The sequence below is a fragment of the Thalassophryne amazonica genome, chromosome 2 (genome assembly GCF_902500255.1).
Source record: "Thalassophryne amazonica chromosome 2, fThaAma1.1, whole genome shotgun sequence".
NCBI lineage: Eukaryota > Metazoa > Chordata > Actinopteri > Batrachoidiformes > Batrachoididae > Thalassophryne > Thalassophryne amazonica.
This window is the reverse complement of record NC_047104.1, coordinates 130,387,092-130,407,572: the sequence shown is the minus strand read 5'-3', so window position 1 is coordinate 130,407,572 and position 20,481 is coordinate 130,387,092. Positions and strand designations below refer to the sequence as shown.

At 40.4% G+C, this 20,481-nt stretch overlaps 1 pseudogene; it reads left to right on the top strand.

Moving 5' to 3' along the window:
* The window catches only part of LOC117504163, a 72,727-nt pseudogene that overhangs the window by 39,734 nt on the left and 12,512 nt on the right, over nt 1-20,481 (top strand).

The following is a 20,481-nucleotide window of genomic DNA, read 5'->3' as shown; positions in this document are numbered from 1 at the left end:
AAAGTCTACTCTCTGTCTGTAAGAGCAGCGCTGCACTGTGTCACACAGCACGGAGCAGCACACCCTTGTATTGTTGTTTGTCAGCCCTCTACCTCAGGAGATTTTGTTTTAAGTTGTGTTGAGTGATATTTTTAACAAAATGTTGATTGTGATAATAAAGTATTTTGTTGTCACTTACAATGTTTGGCGAAATTCTATCCTAGGTCTTTTGGATCCTTTGGATCTATGAAGCTTAAATATGAAAAAGTATTGGTATCGGTATCAATATCGGCAATACTGGGCCTGTATTTACTTGGTATCGGATCAATACCAAAATTCCCGGTATCGCCCACCTCTAGTGCTGGCACCACATTCACCAGAGTCCTGGATGACAACCATACCAGCAAACAAGCGGTCCATCCCCACCTCCTGAAAGTTATCGATCTCTACAAGGAGACATGGTCATCCCCTTTGGTCTTTTCTTGTTAATCAGGTCCTCAATACTAGGCGGGTTCCCATTGCCCTCCAAACTGCGCAATTTGGAGTTGTGATTTGAAAATATGCTGAGTGGAAATAAATGTATTTAACAAAAAATGAATTTATTTTAAAACCTCTGAAATATCTCTAAAAAGTTTCACAATCATGATGTAACATACTTTTGGTCACATGACATACAGAAAGTGTCACGTGGCATTCTAAAATACGTGGCACAGCACGTAGGGATGAAGTAGCTGATGGCGAGCTTGTTAAACATTATAAGAGATGACATTATGACACTACATTTTTAAGAAAAACAATGAAAAGCCAATTTTTAGCCGGATTTACCGATCCATCACCATGACCTTTGGAACTACAATTCAAGCGAGAGCCTCACTAGAGGATGAGAGGACAAAACCCAACACTGCCATTCAATCTGTAATGGAAACACTGTTGGTTTGCAATCATTTATTTGTTGACGTTCTGAAAATATCACTAAACTTTTGTGCAAATCTGTAATGGAAACCCAGCTGCTGAGGCACCTGTTTCTCCAACACACTTTTCACTGCACAGATCATCATAAACACCATAAATCATTTTGTGCTATGAACTCTAATCCTTATGGTGTACAGGAATCTGCTGCAATGTGTTAATGGGTTTGATTAAAACAGCTATGTTGCCTTTTCCAAAGATTTTTCTCGAGCTTCTCGGACACTCAAGACATATACACAATAACAAGATTTGTTCTTTAATTTCTACTGATTGGTCTGTTCTTGCTTTGCTGGATCTAGTTGCTGTAAACAATCGCAAAAAATCTTTACCACAATTTGTCAAAGTTTTTATTTTTACAAGAGGGTTTGGTCATCTAATCTTGCACTTAATCTCCATTCACACTGTCTTTTCTCATCCGATCTAGTGAATATATTTTATATTCAGGAACATCCATTTGCTGAGATTTGAGCAACATTTCAGAATAAATGTATTAAATGTTCATATGAAGTGGCTTTGTGAGAAACAGCAGCACAGAAGCAGATGTTCTCTGGGTAGATTTTTTTCCACCCTGCCTGTTGAAAATGGCTACTGTGTGAATAAGGTTACCTGTTGTCTCATCATCATGTTTCTCTCTCTGTTCTCCAGCAGTGCTGTCCCTTTGCTCACACATCCGTCTCTCCTCTGTCACTAAAGTAATCTCTCACTTTTAGTTTCTAATGGCTCTATCATGTCTGTGATCTTCATTAACGGCCTTCTGCGACACCCACCCGCTCCCTGATGGTTTATTGGTGCATGCTGCGTGGCCGTAGACCAGGAGGAGATAGTAGAAGTAGAAGTAGCCCCTGAGGCGGAGGCCAAGGTAGAAGCAGAGCCAGAAGTAGAGCCTGAAGCAGAGGCAGAGCCTGAGGCAGAGGCAGAACCAGAACCAGAGCCAGAGCCAGAGGAGGAGGTGCAGGAGGTGGTTCCTGAGGAGGAAGGTACGTGGCATGGGCAGTGAGTTCACCCTTCTCCTACAAGACCTTCAGAACTTTGATCTGTAGGATAGTCAGTCGTGTCATCAATATGCTGCTAAAACTATTCTGCCTGACAAGACAACGAACTCAATGTAAAACATCATAGCATTACCGATGTTTTGTTTTTTTTTTCATTTTCTGCATTTGTGCTTATAACATACGTACATTAACCACAATCATCAGCAACTACAACGGTTTAGCCAAAGGTCCGAATGGCTGACATGCTCGTATGACCACAAAGTGAAGCTCGTCTGTGTAAACGCCATGGGATAAATACCACAAGTGCATACTGCCAAGAATGTATGAATGTGACTTCAGTTTTTGTTGCTTGATTTCAAAACACTATAGATAATGTGGTACTCACAAAAATGAGACACAAATTCTAACTTCATGTGATCTAAACATTGTTCATGCTTTTCTTTATAAGTTTCTATCCAAAGAGGCAGTATAACACTGAATTTTGCGTGCGTGCGTGCGTGTGTGCAGGCAGAGTAGCATCTGGACCAAAGCTCATCAAAAATTATCCGGCTTTAAACCATGAAAATAAAATGGTATAAAATATCTTTTACTGTCAAAAATACACTTTAAAAAAAGAATGCATTAAGATAGCAATCCGCAAGGATCTTTTTAAGTGATCGCAATTCACCCATTACTGTGCAAATGCTATGAAACATTAAAAGTCAGACTTGATTTGCTTTGTCCTCTCCAGTCTTAATTAAGTTGAACCAACTTCATCAAAAGGTTTTAGTGTTATTAAGTAGAGAAGTTTTATTTGTTATTTTACTTCCATTCTACTCACAAATGTCCATGCAAATTATTACCTTCATCTTTTATTTATGTATTTATTTATTTTTTTACTTATTTCACATAAGTCACAATGAATTACATGTTGCAATTACAGTTTTATGAACAAACTTCATTTTAAATTCCTTGTCAACCTAGGTCAATTTTTTTAACTTTGCATCATTTTTTAACATTTTGCAAGTTATCAACTTACTAAAATATGAAGAAAAACCTCATTTTGTTTGAAAATACTGTTCATCTGAAGTTGTACAAAGTAACCCCATGAAGCATTTTTTTAGAGTGACTCCTGCTGTGCTGGTGTCACCTCCACTAGAAGTATTGAAAAACTCAATACTAAAAATCATTGTCTTGTCAGACAGATATTTTTACAGTTCACTAATCTAGTTTCCCTTTAGCCACGTTGAGCCTTTTGCACTGCAGTTACCTCCACTTCATCCATGCCCAGTGTGACAACAGCCATGGATCTGAACGGTACAGAATGTGTACAGTTTCCAATACTTCACCAGCAGATGTCTTCTTAAATGGACTGCATTTATATAGTGCTTTCCATCTGCATCAGATGCTCAAAGCACTTTACAGTAATGTCTCACATTCACCCCGATGTGAGGGTGCTGCCATACAAGGCGCTCACTCCACACCGAGAGCAACTACGGGATTAAAGGCCCTCAGTGATTTTCCAGTCAGGCTGGGATTTGAACCAATGATCTTCTGGTCTCAAGCCCAGTGCCTTACCCACTAGACCAACACCTCCCCTAAAGGTGATGGTCTTCTTATTTCCTTTCATAAATAAAATGATTGAGTTCCATTTTGTTTTAATTTTAACACAACACCCTGTGTACAGTCATTCCTACCCATGACATTTATATGTTCAATAGATGCTCTACTGAAGGACCATGCTAGAACAAAACATGACCTCAGTGCAAAACATCTGCCAACCTTAAACTAGATGTAGAAAAGGCAACCCATCACATAGCAATAATACAGCCATAGTTACATTTCTTTGACTCATCATTATTTCTTCATTACATTAGGTTATTAGCTACATAAAAAAAATACCCATTCTTTACAAGGTTTACACAGCATACATGGTCCCTGTGAAATAATCACTTCACTTAATGTAAAATTACTGTCAAGTCTGGGAACTTATGCTGGTGCCGTGTTTTGGCACATCCATGACACCATGAAACCTTCCCGGGTGCTCGATGGCAACCACCCTGGCAGACATCTGGTCCATTCCTACGTCTCTAAAATAACCATCTATCTGATGCAGCCAGGTGAAACGTGGGAGTCCCCTTGGCCTTCTCCAGCTACTGGGATCCTCAACACTCAGGCACCTGCATGCTGAATCATGCACAGAGAAACATGCCACATGACCAAAATGTCAAAGCTGATGCTCCCTCACATTGCAAGTGATACTCCTTATCTTAGTGACCACTCGTTTGATACAAAGTTATTCCAACAGTACCGAAGGATCCTCCAAAGACACCTAGTACCAAAGAAATTCAGTCTTTGGTTAGTGGTTAGCACCAAAGACTCACAATCATACAGCAAGACAGGCAGCACCACGACCTGCAAGACTTAGAACCTTCTTTCAAGATACTGGCATTGCCAAACACCTAATATGCCAAATTACCAACCATCCATATATTTATAACCTGTTTATTCCAGTTAAGGGTCACTGGATGACGTGTAACATTACCATCAATCAGTTCAAACTCATGAGGCTAATGAGAAGTCATGGTCCCCAGAAGAAGAACACACAATTTCTGGTGATGTTGTTACCTTTTCTTTAGGGCCCCTTCACACATAGTACGAATAAGCACAAATCAGGGCAGATCACGGCGGAACAGCTCGTATGAGAGAACCACAAAAACATTGAGCCGATGGGCAGGCGTGAACGAACCTGCTGCAATGGTGTCACGCACGTGACGGTGTCGTGCGAGCAGGAACACAGTGTGAGCAGCTGGGACGTGGTGCACTGCATAGCGCCGCTGATGTGGAGAGCAATAAATTAAAAACCAGCTGTATAAGTAGTGAATATCACTGGGTTGATATAACAGGGGAAGCAATACAGAACCCCACAGTTAAATAACACTGGTTAATTAAAAAAATAAATGCCACACATGGGATTCAAACCTGCAATTTACAAAAGCTCTGATTACTAGACAGAAACTTTGCCACTGCACTACAATCACTACAAACGGCATTTGTTATGGCATATCTCTGCTGATACGTGACTGAAAGTGGCGTATTTGTCGCATTGTTGGCTTGTCATATAGTTCTGCGCCGCTCACAGGACACGTGTGTCCTGAAAGACAGACATGACATTCAGATCGCCTCTTGTGTGTCCATGTGAACTGACGGTCCATTTCTCCAGCCCATCGCAAAAACGATATATGTTTTTATGTATTTCCACGTGAGGACAGCAAGCACACACACACACGCACATGTCCGTCAAAACACGGTATGTGTTCTGCAGCTGTGACATCCAGGACTAGAGAAGTCTGTTGATAGCCAGCCATGTCCCTGTCCGTTCAGCTTCAGCGCACAGACCAAGGTGTCACTCGGTGATCAGATGAGAGGCGCCTCGCCTGCAGCGGGGCATGCAAACCACACGGACGCATGTGTTGGGGGCGAGAGTGTGGAGCGTGCAAAACACATGCATATGTTTTGTGGGGGGAGCCAACACTCTGACAGGCCACATGGGTACTCAGCAACTCCACAGTCACAGTGGGGGAACTTAGACAAATTTCACCGCCAGCTCAAAAGTGATTGTCTGCTGACTGTTTTCGTGCTGACAGCATGAATGGGCACACATTTTCTAAGTGCCAAGCAAACAGTGTTAGATGTTTGTGTTTGTCATCTGGAATTTGGCCGACACCTGCCGCGAGAGGGAACAAATGGGCTCTCACAGCGCACACCATGTCTTTCAGCCGCTGATGCACGCAAATAGTTGTAGCAACAGGTGTACAAGGTGTTGTTACGATTTTACACGTATTGCATACGATTCCTGCTTCATGCGCAATTCATGCGCAATTCCACCACATTCATACTATGTCTGAAGGGGCCCTTAGTTTCTCCAACTTGGGAAAAATAACAAAACCAAACAGGTTACCATGACAAATAGCACACCCTTGATCCCCAGAAAACCAGCCCTTTCATTTTAGTTTTTCTATTTGTATCCTCCATCAAGCTGTTTAAATACAACATGAAACTCCTTTATTATTTAACCCCCAAAAGAGGAAGATCTTCACTATGTTGTTGCCATCCAACGGTACAGTTCGTCCAGAAAGTATTCACAGTGCTTCACTTTTCCACGTTTTGTTATGTTAAAGCCTTATTCTGAAATGGAGTAAATTAATTTTTTCCCTCAAAATTCTACTCACAACACTCCATAATGATGAGTTTTTTTTTTTGCAAATTTATTAAAAAAAAAAACTAAGAAATTACATGTACATAAGTCAATCAATCAATTTTCAATCAATTTTTTTATATAGCGCCAAATCACAACAAACAGTTGCCCCAAGGCACTTTATATTGTAAGGCAAGCCCATACAATAATTATGTAAAACCCCAACGGTCAAAACGACCCCCTGTGAGCAAGCACTTGGCTACAGTGGGAAGGAAAAACTCTCTTTTAACAGGAAGAAACCTCCAGCAGAACCAGGCTCAGGGAGGGGCAGTCTTCTGCTGGGACTGGTTGGGGCTGAGGGAGAGAACCAGGAAAAAGACATGCTGTGGAGGGGAGCAGAGATCGATCACTAATGATTAAATGCAGAGTGGTGCATACAGAGCAAAAAGAGAAAGAAACAGTGCATCATGGGAACCCCCCAGCAGTCTACGTCTATAGCAGCATAACTAAGGGATGGTTCAGGGTCACCTGATCCAGCCCTAACTATAAGCTTTAGCAAAAAGGAAAGTTTTAAGCCTAATCTTAAAAGTAAACCACAACAAAGTTGCCTCAAGGCGTTTCACACAAGTAAGGTCTAACCTTATCAACCCCCAGAGCAAGCACACAGGTGACAGTGGTAAGGAAAAACTCCCTTGACAATACCAACATACAGGAAATTTCTGGAGTCCATGTTGGTGTCCAGGATGGGAGGCTGGCTAAGGAGGGGAGGAGAAGGGTTGGGGGGTTCTGGATGGTGTCGCACCTCAAACAGAGAGAAAATAAAGCAGAATCAGGTGGCTGAAAGACTACAAATAAAACATCATTTGTCAGCATCAAGCAACAAGAAAACAGAAGAAATATTAAGGTGATTGCTGGCCACTAGCCCTAAGCTTCACTAAAACACTCAGACTTTAGATAAGTTGAGGCCGCGGCCCACTCTGTTTACTAATAAAATGAATTTAAAAGGGTAGGAAGCATAGTACCATACTATGCCAGTATGCTGGCCTTACAAAAGGGAAAATAAGTACTTCTTAAGTCTGGACTTGAAAGTCTCTACAGAATCTGAACATCTCATAAATCAGATTCAGGTCTGGGCTCTGACTGGGCCACTCAAGGACATTTACAGAATTGTCCTGAAGCCACTCCTTTGATATCTTGGCTGTGTGCTTAAGGTCATTGTCCTGCTGAAAGATGAACCGCTGCTCTAGTCTGAGGTCAAAAGCCCTCTGGAGCAGGTTTCATCCAGGATGTCTTTGTACATTGCTGCATTCATCTTTCCCTCAATCCTGACTAGTCTTCCAGTTCCTGCTGCTGAAAACATCCCCACAGCATGATGTTGCCACCACCATGCTTCACTGTGGGGATGGTACCTGGGTTCCTCCAAGCATGATGCCTGGAATTCATATCAAAGAGTTCAATCTTTGTCTCATCAGACCAGAGAATTTTTTTTTCTTGATGGTCTGAGAGTCCTTCAGGTGCCTTTTGGCAAACTCCAGGTGGGCTGCCATGTGCCTTTTACTAAGGAGTGGCTTCTGTCTGTGACCACTCTACCATACAGGCCTGAATGGTAGAGTGGATTGCTGCAGAGATGGCCGTGCTTCTGGAAGGTTCTCCTCTCTCCACAGAGGAATGCTGGAGCTCTGACAGAGTGATCATCAGGTTCTTGGTCACCTCCCTGACTAACGCCCTTTTCCCTCAAACACTCAGTTTAGACGGGCGGCCAGCTCTAAGAAGAGTTCTGGTGGATCCGAACTTCTTCCATTTACAGATGATGGAGGCCACTGTGCTCATTGGGTCCTTCAAAGCAGCAGAAATGTCTTTCCCAGATCACAAATCTTTTCCCAGATTTGGGTCTCACGACAGTCCTGTCTCTGAGGTCTGTAGACAATTCCTTTGACTTGATGCTTGGTTTGTGTTCTGACATACACTGACAACTGTGGGACCTTATATGTAGACAGGTGTGTGTGTCTTTCCAAATCATGTCCAATCAACTGAATTACCCCAGGTGAACTCCATTTAAGCTTGTGAAACATCTCAAGGATGATCAGTGGAACCAGGATGCAACTAGCTCAGTTTTAAGCTTCATGGCAAAGGCTGTGAATACTTACATACATGTGATTTCTTAGTTGTTTTTTTATCTTTAATAAATTTGCAAAAATCTAAAAAAAAAAAAACCTTTCTTCACATCGTCATTATGGGGTATTGTGTGCAGAATTTTGAGGAAAAAATATGAATTTCATCCATTTTGGAATAAGGCTGTAACATAAAATGTGGGGAAAGTGAAGCGCTGTTAATACTTTCCAGGTACACTGTATTTTGAGTTTTCTTGAACAGATTTGATCATAGTTTTAGTTCTGTTGTCTTGTTCCAATGAGAAGATGAAATTTGTGATAAAATGCCCCATTGTCACGTCACCATCCGTTTCGGCTAACAGGCAATCAAAAGATAGTATTTTGGTTTGTTTCCAACTTGTGTGCACAATGTCATATGTGTGGTTTGCTAGAAGATGTGAATGTGAATGTTGGATTGGAGAAGAAGAAATCCAGCTGCCTTTACATGAATGATTTGTTCTGTCCCATGTGGTCCTCTGAGCATGTTCATGTCTCATTTTATTACTAATGACCACTGTCAGTGGGAGCATTTTGGCAAACGCATCATGTTACACAAAAATGCAGAATGGATGCTAACAGAGTGGACGTTGGGGACTTTTCCCAATCATGTAAAAGCTTTTCTTCATCTCCATTCAGTCAATCATCTGCAACTTTCTTTCTATGTATATATGAAAATTGACACTGGTAAACTGCTTGAAACCATTTACATTGGGGTCTGTGAAAGAAAGCATCCTCAGTTTTACAGTTTTTCATTCCCCCAAATATCTGTGCTCTGTGCAAACTGTATTGACATGTAGATGGAGTCACTACAGAAGTCCTGTGGGTTATTTATGTTACACTTGTTGAAGTAATGCTTACCCGCATGCGGTTTTGCGCTGTTTATGGAGCAGCAGCAGAAAGTTTGTTAAACTGCTGCTGATTGTTAGGAGAAAAAACCTCAACACCATACTGAATTCATTTGTCTACCAAATTCTTATGTAGGTCAAGAGGATTTACAAGTAATCATCTATTTAGACAGTCAACAATGTGTGAATGTCACTGAATAAAAAAAGATTTTTGCTCATGCCTTCTGAATTTGTGTGTATGAACATTTTTAACATGACATATTGCACAAGTATCTTATTCACCTTCTTCCTCATCTCTTCTGCAACTTCTTTTGACTTTCGCATTGTATGTTACTGGGTGACACATTTCTGACAACCTCAAACTGCTGAAGCAGTTCTACCATTAAGACTCAGGAGGAAAACGATTTGAATATTTATTCCATAAATAAAATTGTACAAATGAGATAGTCTTTGTTTTGGGGCTGTCCCCTTTTCTGATGAGGTTGGAGTATAATCCACTCGAATCCTGCCGTCGGAAGAAGGCATGGGCGGAGCCTACTCTGTAATGCAACGAAGACGCGCACATCCAAAACACATAAAAAGGCGTGCTGCACCAAGACAAATTGTACCAAAAATAGAAACCAAATGATCCGCACAACCACAGCGCTCCAATACAAAAAAGGTTTTATTGAACAAGACGTAACATTTCAGGCAGCCTGCCCTTCGTCAGAAGGGAGGGATATCAAGACGAAGGGCAGGTTGCCCAAAACATTACGTCTTGTTTAATAAAACCTTTTTGTATCGGAGCACTGTGGTTGTGCGGTCATTTGGTTTCTATTTTCGGAGCCTACTCCGTGGCATCGGATGGGGACCAACTGGTGGTGGTGGGGTAGAGGAGGGTGGCAGCGCAGAACCGTGACAAAGAAGGATGCAGGAACCAGCAAAGGCGACACTAAGAGGAAGCAGAGGTGAGGCCAGTAACAGGTAGGGATGAATGAGAGGCAGCAGAGCACAGAGGAACGCCTGGAAGCATCTAGGAGGCGGCGGGGTGAAGGAGGCAACGCCTCAGACAGCGTCTGTAAACAGGCACAAGGTGAGTGAGGATTGCCATCTATAACTCACTTCAGCACTTCCTATTGGTCTCCACTGATCTGAAATTAAGAACAGCTGCTTCTGATGAGCCAGCAGGTGATATTTATTCGCAAATATGAGAGCTAAAACCTGACTCTTCCTGGTAGAACCTGGGCTTCGCTTCAGTTCTGTTTAACTGATTACTGTACTTGACTAAACAGGGCTAACTGGTGGGTTTCAATGCAGAACCTTCTTACTATGAGTCAAGAGTGCTAACCACTGCTGTTGAGATGTGCAGAAATTAGAATATAAATATTAAGAATATACCCATCCATATCTGAGAGTTATCTTGGAGTCATACACATGCACACTACTCTTCAAAATAAATCCTTACAGTTTTAGAAAAAACATGCCTTTATTATTACTAGATGAATAACATGACCTGGACTTCTGCAGTCACTGCATATATGTACAGTGAGAATATGAAGACCCCAATCTGGTAAATGTGCTACGCTTGCATTATAAAGAGGACAGGAACAGGCTGCCCAGGCTAATGATGTCTGTTCTGCTCTTGCTTCGGACGCTTGCTGCATGCAGAGGCCTATGACGAGGAAGGTATGTGCTTTGGATTCTTCTGTGTCTTCTGATTTGATGTGTATCTGTTCAGTTGTTTTTTCACATCCTCCTATGGTTTTGCAGTGATTCAGTCCCGAGGCCTGAGCTGTTGACTATTAAATTCATGCAAGCACATGTTTGCTGTTTAATGGCCTTGGCAGGCCAGTTTAGTAAGATAGATGTAGCTTCCCTGATGAAGAAGATGAAGGATGAAGAGTTTCTGAGTCATGGGTCCCACATCTCATCTTTGCTTCTTCTCTTTTTTGCATGAATGTGTCCTGCCATTGGAAGAGGGAGATCAAGATGGTAGTTTGTATTTCCTGTTGCGTTGCTGCACTTTGCCTGCATTTCTCTGTGTTTGTTGTTTTTGTCATCGTTTCATTTTGGGGGTTTTTTTGCTCATTTGTTTTTGTTGGGTTTTTTTTGTGTGGTTGTTTTGTTTTGTTTTTTGAATAAGTTCCAGGAGAAAATTCCTCCCATTAGTGCTTCTGTCTTGAAAATGATTAACAGAATAATTATATGATCAACACCTTTACACCCTAGCTGTGAAAGTTTTCATAAATAAATATAAATTATGAAATAATTTATGTGATGCACCATGGCAGCATATATTGATAACATTAATACTTCAATGTTTCTGATTATAATCGTTGATTTACTGACTAATTCACTAAAAATTTAACATTGTGTCATTAAGAAATATATATCAGGTAACAGCTTTCAGTGGCCTCATTCAACAAAGCTTTACTTTAAAACATGGTAAAATAGTTCTTAAAAGCAGTATTACACTGTTGCAAGAATAAAATCACAATTTTATGAGAAAACGTCACAATATGAGAATAAAGCCAACATTACAGGACAGGTTGTGTCCTGTAATATTTGCATGCATTTTTTAAAAAACCTACTGGAGTGAAAAAAAAGTTGAGGAAAAAAGTGAAGGCAACTGGCTGCACATTTGCTTAAATGGTTTTACTTTTGTTGTTTCTTTGAATAATTATAGTGTCCCTGTCACAAAAACCAATATAAATTCCTAAATATGGAGGCTATCATACACTAATATGAAGAGAACTGAAAAAGACAGCAGGTGAACAAAACAGGAGAGAGATGTGTCTCATTTATCCTGATCTCTGAATGCTGGATTGGTCACAACCAAATCAAATCAAAATCAAATCAATCAATCAAATCAAATCAACCAAACCAAATCAAATCAACCAGGTCTGTGATAAAAGTAACGGACCTTATTATTTTTTTCAAAAAACATATGGATTTGAATCACGTGTGATTACATCAGACATGCTTGAACCCTCGTGGGCATGCAAGAGTTTTTTTCACGCCTGTCGGTTACGTCATTCGCCTGTGGGCAGTCTTTGAGTGAGGAGTCGTCCACCCTCTCGTCGTTTTTTTTTCATTGTTTAGGAATTGCTCAGAGACTGCTGCTTTGTTTGATAAAAAAATTTTCAAAACTGTAAGGCACAACTGAGTGGACACCATTCGATAAATTCAGCTGGTTTTCGGTAAAACTTTTAACGGCTGATGAGAGATTTTGGTCTGGTAGTGTCGCTTTAAGGACGGCCCACGGCGCCTGACGGCGATCTGCGCTTCGAGGCGGAAGCGTCTCGCCGTTTCAAGTTGAAAACTTCCACATTACAGGCTTTGTTGACCCAGTAAGTCGTCAGAGAACAGAGAACTTTCAGAAGAAGTCGGCATGAGGAGTTTATTCGGACATTCCATTGTTAACGGACATTTTGTAATGAAAGAACGTGCGGGCAGAGTCGCATGTCGGGCCGGACCCGACCACGGGGTCGCGACAGGAAAAACACCTCCGTATTGGAAACATTAACGGGCAAGTTGGAACATGCCCAAGCTGTTAAACAATTTCTCAGTTACTCGCTTGTTGAAAGCCATCAAAAGCCGCCTGAATTTTACAAATGGTTTTCAATACGGAGGTGTTTTTCCTGTCGCGGCGCACACAGATTCGCCGAGTTGTCACGGAAATGACTCGGCGAATTGCGCGCACGTCTTTCATTACAAAATGTCCTTAAACAGTGGAATGTCCGCATAAAGTCCTCATGCCGGCCTCTTCTGAATCTTCTCTGTTCTCTCACGACGTCCTGGGTGAATTAAGCCTTAAATTAGAATGTTTTCAGGTCGAAACAGGCCGACGACGGCGCCTGGAAGCGCTGCGCAACGTCCCGCTCCGTGGGAAGTCCTTACAGCAACAGAAACACCCCATAATCTCTCATCAGCCGTTAAACTTTTCACCGAAAACCAGCTTAATTTCTCGAATAGTGTCCACTCAGATATCCCTCACAGGTCCAGAAAAAATGTTGATAAAGCAACGCACACCGTCCGCAGCGGCTATTCAGACAAAGAGATTCCGACGGGCGGGGTGGAGCACTCCTCACTCAAGGCCTGCCCACAGGCGAATGACGTCACCGACATGCGTGAAAAAACTCACGCATGCGCACGAGGGTTCAAGCTTGTCTGATGTAAAAACATATGAATCAAATCCATTTATTTTTGAAAAAAATTAAAAGGATCGCTTTTTTCATCACAGACCTCGTATGTGACACGATCAGAAGTGTGTGATCCACCATGCTGTTTCAACCCAAGGAGACAGTTCAGATGTACATTTGATGTCTTGAAAGTGTTCTGTTCATTTTGATGATGTGAGAAAGATCAAACATAGCATTGACTATTATGTGCTTTTCTCCAGTGGAGGGTTACAGTAATTAAATTGTATAACCAACTAAAACTACAGCTCAGGGACATTTCTAAGGATATAGATGTGTAAAGGGTGGGCCAATAAAATGTTACCACTTTTTGATCGTACACAAGTTTTTGAAATGAGAACTTATTCGAAAATGTTATTTACAGACTTGTAACAGAAGCATCAAATTAACATTTAATACCAAAGGTTCCCACTTGTCTCTTGTTTTCTGCACAATTCAATATTTGATGAAATGTTCAATCCACACTCAGCTTCTTTGGATTACAGCTGCAACATGCACATTGAAGTTTGTGATGATATATATACATATATATATATATATATATATATATATATATATATATATATATATATATATATATATATGTATGTATGTATGTATGTATACTTTGTTCTCATAAAATTGTGACTCTTTTCTCAAAAAAATGTAATTTTATTCTTATAAAGGTGTTTTTTCCCCCCAAAAAATGTCTGTAATGTTGAATTCAGCTGTCATTTTCCCAGCAGTGTTAACATTATAAATTTATGGCCTGCATTATTAAGTTCTTCAAACAAGCCCGAATTAGGCCGCTGTACATAGAAAGTGTTGATAAAACATCCTTACTTACATTATGATGATCTGATGGAAGCCTGAAACAACCTGCAAATGTAACTTCTTCACCTGGATCACATCCCGATTAACCAGCAGTCCCCTTAATTTGTACCTCCCGCCATGTTTGGGGTTTCTAACAATCCAATATGTTTCTTCTGTCCTCCCTTTTTGTTCTTGTTTTTGATGCTGAAAAAGAAGAGAAACCAAAGTTTAAGTACGTATATTTGTTTTCTGTCAACTGTAGTTTAAAGATCAGATTTTCTTTTGATATCTATAAACAAATTGATACGTCTTTTTCAGACCCACTGCACCAAAGATCCCTGAGGGTGAGAAAGTGGATTTTGATGTAAGTTGATGTTTGTTGGAGCTGTTTCAAAGAGTTTTACATCAGTTTAAAACAAGTGAGGAGGAGTAACAGGAAGACAGAGGTCGGGAATGAGGATGAGAGGAACAGTAGTAGCCAGTAAACCAGTATTGATTAGTATGTCTAGTATTTATTTTGTGTAGCTATATTTATATTTATACTTGCAAACTGTTTTTCTTTTTTTCACTTTTGATACTCTGTGTGCTAGCCTATCCCAGCTGTTATAGGGTGTGAGGCAGGGTACACCCTGGACAGGACGCCAGTCTGTTGCAGGACACGACTTCACGCAACAAGAAGCAAAATTAATTTAATCGGTGCGTTATTTATTTCTAAGGCACACAAGGCATTAAGATGCACAGCTAATAAACTAATTAATGTTACTATACCAGGCACAAAATGTGAGTAAACTGCTTCTTTAAGCCACTGAACAGACCATCATATGTGCAGTGCAGTTCAACATTTGACATCTCTTTTGGGTCAGATTCGTAAAAGTTATAATAAACTCACCTGTAAGTTTTCTTCTTCAGTTTTTGCACAGGCCTCTTACATAATGAGTTCTCCTTGTAGTTTCACATAGTCCAAACAAGTTTTTTTTAACAAAAAAGGTTATTTTCAAATGATTTTCCTTCTTGTTATTCAAGAGCGTGGTCTTCCACATAAAAAACATTATTTCTTAACAACAAACAACAAAGAAGGTTGTTTTTTGTTCTTCACGTGTTTCTTCTTTACACTACTTCTTTAGAAGAAGAAACTAGCCTCTGCTAATACATTAGGCTAAGTGTTTGCAACAACTCTTTCATGATCGGATGAAGATTGGATTTTGTTCAAGGTCTCAATGCAAATTGTAGAGTCTGCTGTCATATTCAGGTTCCTCGTTTAATAACTGACTGGATTGTCACACATGGATTGAACGATTTGAGCCCATTAGCACAGCGGAAAACTCTGGTTTAGTTGTAAAGTTCTTTGAATGAGGAACATTTCCCAAAGTGACTGACAGTGGTCCACAGGAAAGGTGAGTCCAGTGTAAACCGTGTCCTGGCGAGATGTCATTCCTGTCAAGAGGCCAACCACCACGCAACTGCGCATGGTGCGTGCATGCGCAGTTCTCTCCACCCTCCACCCAGACTTTCACACCCCCCACTCCCCGTCGAGTTATGTGCTTCTCTTTACCATGCAACTGCGCACGTGCAACTAATAGTTTTTATTTACAGGTTTTTCATATTACGATAATATCACAAAAATTTATAAACATTGTACAAGTTTAAAGGGGCTTTAAAATGCTGGAAATCACAACAGTACATTTTACTGGTTAAGAACGCTTATCTTTTACGAGCGAGTACATTTACACATTACTGTGTTCAGATGAACAATTTATACATTTATTTGCCCGTTAATATAAGCTAACTTCCCAGCTAACAATGTGACGTTGCCACAACGTTGCTGGAATGTTGCACAGAAGTTGCAACTGCGTTGTGTTGCAATGTTGTAGCAACGTGAATTGTAGACTCCCCACAATGTTGCTGCAAAATTGTCAGCAACGTCGCTGCCAACGCTGTAGCAACGTTGTGGGGAGTCTACAAATTCCACGTTGCTACAACGTTGTCAGCAACCTTCCAGCAACATTGCATTTACGTTGTGTGTTACCTGGGTTTGCTCAAGAATCATTCAGTGAATTGAAAGTGATAGTGAAGCGCGACGGTGCACAACTCGGCGGGGTTAGGTTCATCCTGACCTACGGAACTGTCGCTTTATGCGACGAGGCACACAATTTGACAAGACTCCACGTCTCGACAGAAACACTGCGCCATTTAACTGTTATCATTTACGTTCTGTTTCTCTGCTGTCCACTGCAGCACCGCGCGTGAACAGAATGTCCATGAGCCAGTCATCAATTTTGACCTAATCGGTACCACTGAAGGTGACTAAACGACACTTAGAATCCAGCCTCCGTGACCATGGCCTACACAAAAATGTATGATAGCCATCCAAGGGTGGTAGCTGTAGCCAGGTTGGGGTCAATGAAGAATTACATAGAGGTCAAAATTTTAAAATGCTCCAATCACGTTGAAAACTATATCATATTATTTGTCTGATCATAACAATTCCAAAAAAGTATAGTTGTACTATCTATGATGGAATGTTCTGAGGTTATTGGGAAAAACGGCAAAAATGGTGGCAAGGTCAATTTCAGTTTGTACAGGGGTCAAAAGTTACTAAGTTGCTAAATTCAGTAAAAAAAATAATGCAAATTATTGTTTGGGTTAATAGGGATTTGCACCATCTGTCATGCGTAGTTATCATGTTACAGGTAATATATGTCACATGTCATAGAATCCAATAGATGTTGACCTTGTTTGACCTTTATCTTGGAGACCAAACATTCAACACAGTCAAAACTATTCAGTTATTAATCCTTTTATTTCAACCAATAATTTGCATCATTCTGTACTGAAATGGGAGCAACTTTAACTTTTGACCCCTGTACAAACTGAACTGACCTTTGTCACAATTTTTTCTGTTTTTACCCCATAACTCCAGAACATTCCATCACAGATAGTCCAAACTATAGCTTTTTGGAATCGTTATTACCAACAAGTACTGTGATATAGTTTTCAACATGATTGGAGCATTTTTAAAGTTTGACGTCTGTGTAATTCTCACTGACCCCTACCTGGCTACAGCTACCACCCTGAGATTGCTATCATACATTTTTGTGTAGGCCATGATACACTGAGGCTTGGATTCTCAGTGTTGTTTAGTCACCTTAAGTGGTACCGAAAACCTGCTTGGCCCGTGGACTAATTTAGTCAATTGTTGTTTACTCAACGCATTTTTTCATATTTGGCTGATCTCTGGAGCCGACAATCGACAAAGATATATATAACAAACATGTAGACACACTGCTTTATTGATGAATGTCCACAACCGTCCGCTGTGAGGATTTCAGGAACAGCAAGGTTGTTTCAAACACATGTCCTTTGCCATTTCTTGCTGATTACGGCCTATGCCTGAAATTGCAGGCGAAAAAAACCGGTTTGGAGTAGCGATAGTCAATAAGGAAAGGATTATTCTCATATCAATTTCACAACAATATCTTGTTTGTTATTGAGATAATCTCTTAGAGGCAGTCAACCCTTTCCTCCACCTCTCTGAGGACTGAGGTGGAGAAAGGGTTTGAGGTGGGCTTCATAGATAATTGGCAAAGCTTCTGGGGAAAACCTGGTCTTGTTAGGAGAGACGGCATCCATCCCACTTTGGATGGAGCAGCTCTCATTTCTAGAAATCTGGCCAATTTTCGGTAAATCCTCCAAACCGTGACTATCCAGGGTTGGGACCAGAAGCAGAGTTGTAGTCTTACACACCTCTCTGCAGCTTCTCTCTCCCCTGCCATCCCCTCATTACCCCATCCCCGGAGAGAACGTGCCTGCTCCAGACCACCAATACCAGCAAAAATCTATTAAGCATAAAAATTCAAAAAGAAAAAATAATATAGCACCTTCAACTGCACCACAGACTAAAATATTTAAATGTGGTCTTTAAACATTAGGTCTCTCTCTTCTAAGTCCTGTTATGTAAATGATATAATAATTGATCAACAGATTGATTTATTCCTGCCTAACAAGAAACCTGTTACAGCAGGATGATATGTAGTTTAAATGAGTCAACACCCCCGAGTCACACTAACTGTCAGAATGCTCGTAGCATGGGCCGAGGTGGAGGATTAGCAGCAATCTTCCATTCCAGCTTATTAATTAATCAAAAACCCAGACAGAGCTTTAAGGTCATTGAAAGCTTGACTCTTAGTCTTGTCCATCCAAATTTGAAGTCCCAAAAACCAGTTTTATTTGTTTGTTATCTATCGTCTCTCCTGGTCGTTACTGTGAGTTTCTCTGTGAATTTTCAGCACTTTTGTCTGACTAGTGCTAGCTCAGATAAATAATTATAGTGGGCGATTTTAACATCCACACAGATGCTGAGAATGACAGGCCCTCACACTGCATTTAATCTATTATTAGACTCAATTGGCTTTGCTCAAAGTAATGAGTCCCACCCACCACGTCTAATCAGATCTTAGATCTTGTTCTGACTTATGATATGGAAATGAAGACTTAACAGTATTCCCTGAAAACTCCCTTCTGTCTGATCATTCTTATAACATTTACATTTAACTCTGATGGACCTACCCAGCAGTGGGGAATAGTTTCATTACACTAGAAGTCTTTCAGAAAAGCGCTGTAACTAGGTTTAAGGATATGATTCCTTCTTTATGTTCTCTAATGCCATATACCAACACAGTGGCATAGTAGCTACCTAAACTCTGTAAGTGAGATAGAGTATCTTGTCAATAGTTTACATCCTCATTGAAGACGACTTTGGATGCTGTAGCTCCTCTGAGAAAGAGAGCTTTAAATCAGAAGTGCCTGACTCTGTGGTATAACTCACAAACTCGTAGCTTAAAGCAGATAACCCGTAAGTTGGAGAGGAAATGGCGTCTCACTAATTTAGAAGATCTTCACTTAGCCTGGAAAAAGAGTCTGTTGCTCTATAAAAAAGCCCTCCGTAAAGCTAGGGCATCTTACTACTCATCACTAATTGAAGAAAATAAGAACAACCCCAGGTTTCTTTTCAGCACTGTAGCCAGGCTGACAAAGAGTCAGAGCTCTATTGAGCCGAGTATTCCTTTAACTTTAACTAGTAATGACTTCATGACTTTCTTTGTTAATAAAATTTTAACTATTAGAGAAAAAATTACTCATAACCATCCCAAAGACGTATCGTTATCTTTGGCTGCTTTCAGTGATGCCGGTATTTGGTTAGACTCTTTCTCTCAGATTGTTCTGTCTGAGTTATTTTCATTAGTTACTTCATCCAAACCATCAACATGTCTATTAGACCCCATTCCTACCAGGCTGCTCAAGGAAGCCCTACCATTATTTAATGCTTCGATCTTAAATATGATCAATCTATCTTTATTAGTTGGCTATGTACCACAGGCTTTTAAGGTGGCAGTAATTAAGCCATTACTTAAAAAGCCATCACTTGACCCAGCTATCTTAGCTAATTATAGGCCAATCTCCAACCTTCCTTTTCTCTCAAAAATTCTTGAAAGGGTAGTTGTAAAACAGCTAACTGATCATCTGCAGAGGAATGGTCTATTTGAAGAGTTTCAGTCAGGTTTTAGAATCCATCATAGTACAGAAACAGCATTAGTGAAGGTTACAAATGATCTTCTTATGGCCTCAGACACTGGACTCATCGCTGTGCTTTTTCTGTTAGACCTCACTGCTGCTTTTGATACTGTTGACCATAAACTTTTATTACAGAGATTAGAGCATGCCATAGGTATTAAAGGCACTGCGCTGCAGTGGTTTGAATCATATTTATCTAATAGATTACAATTTGTTCATGTAAATGGGGAATCGTCTTCACAGACTAAGGTTAATTATGGAGTTCCACAAGGTTCTGTGCTAGGACCAATTTTATTCACTTTATACATGCTTCCCTTAGGCAGTATTATTAGACGGCATTGCTTAAATTTTCATTGTTACGCAGATGATACCCAGCTTTATCTATCCATGAAGCCAGAGGACACACACCAATTAGCTAAACTGCAGGATTGTCTTACAGACATAAAGACATGGATGACCTCTAATTTCCTGCTTTTAAACTCAGATAAAACTGAAGTTATTGTACTTGGCCCCACAAATCTTAGAAACATGGTGTCTAACCAGATCCTTACTCTGGATGGCATTACCCTGACCGCTAGTAATACTGTGAGAAATCTTGGAGTCATTTTTGATCAGGATATGTCATTCAGAGCGCATATTAAACAAATATGTCGGACTGCTTTTTTGCATTTACGCAATATCTCTAAAATTAGAAAGGTCTTGTCTCAGAGTGATGCTGAAAAACTAATTCATGCATTTATTTCCTCTAGGCTGGACTATTGTAATTCATTATTATCAGGTTGTCCTAAACGTTCCCTGAAAAGCCTTCAGTTAATTCAAAATGCTGCA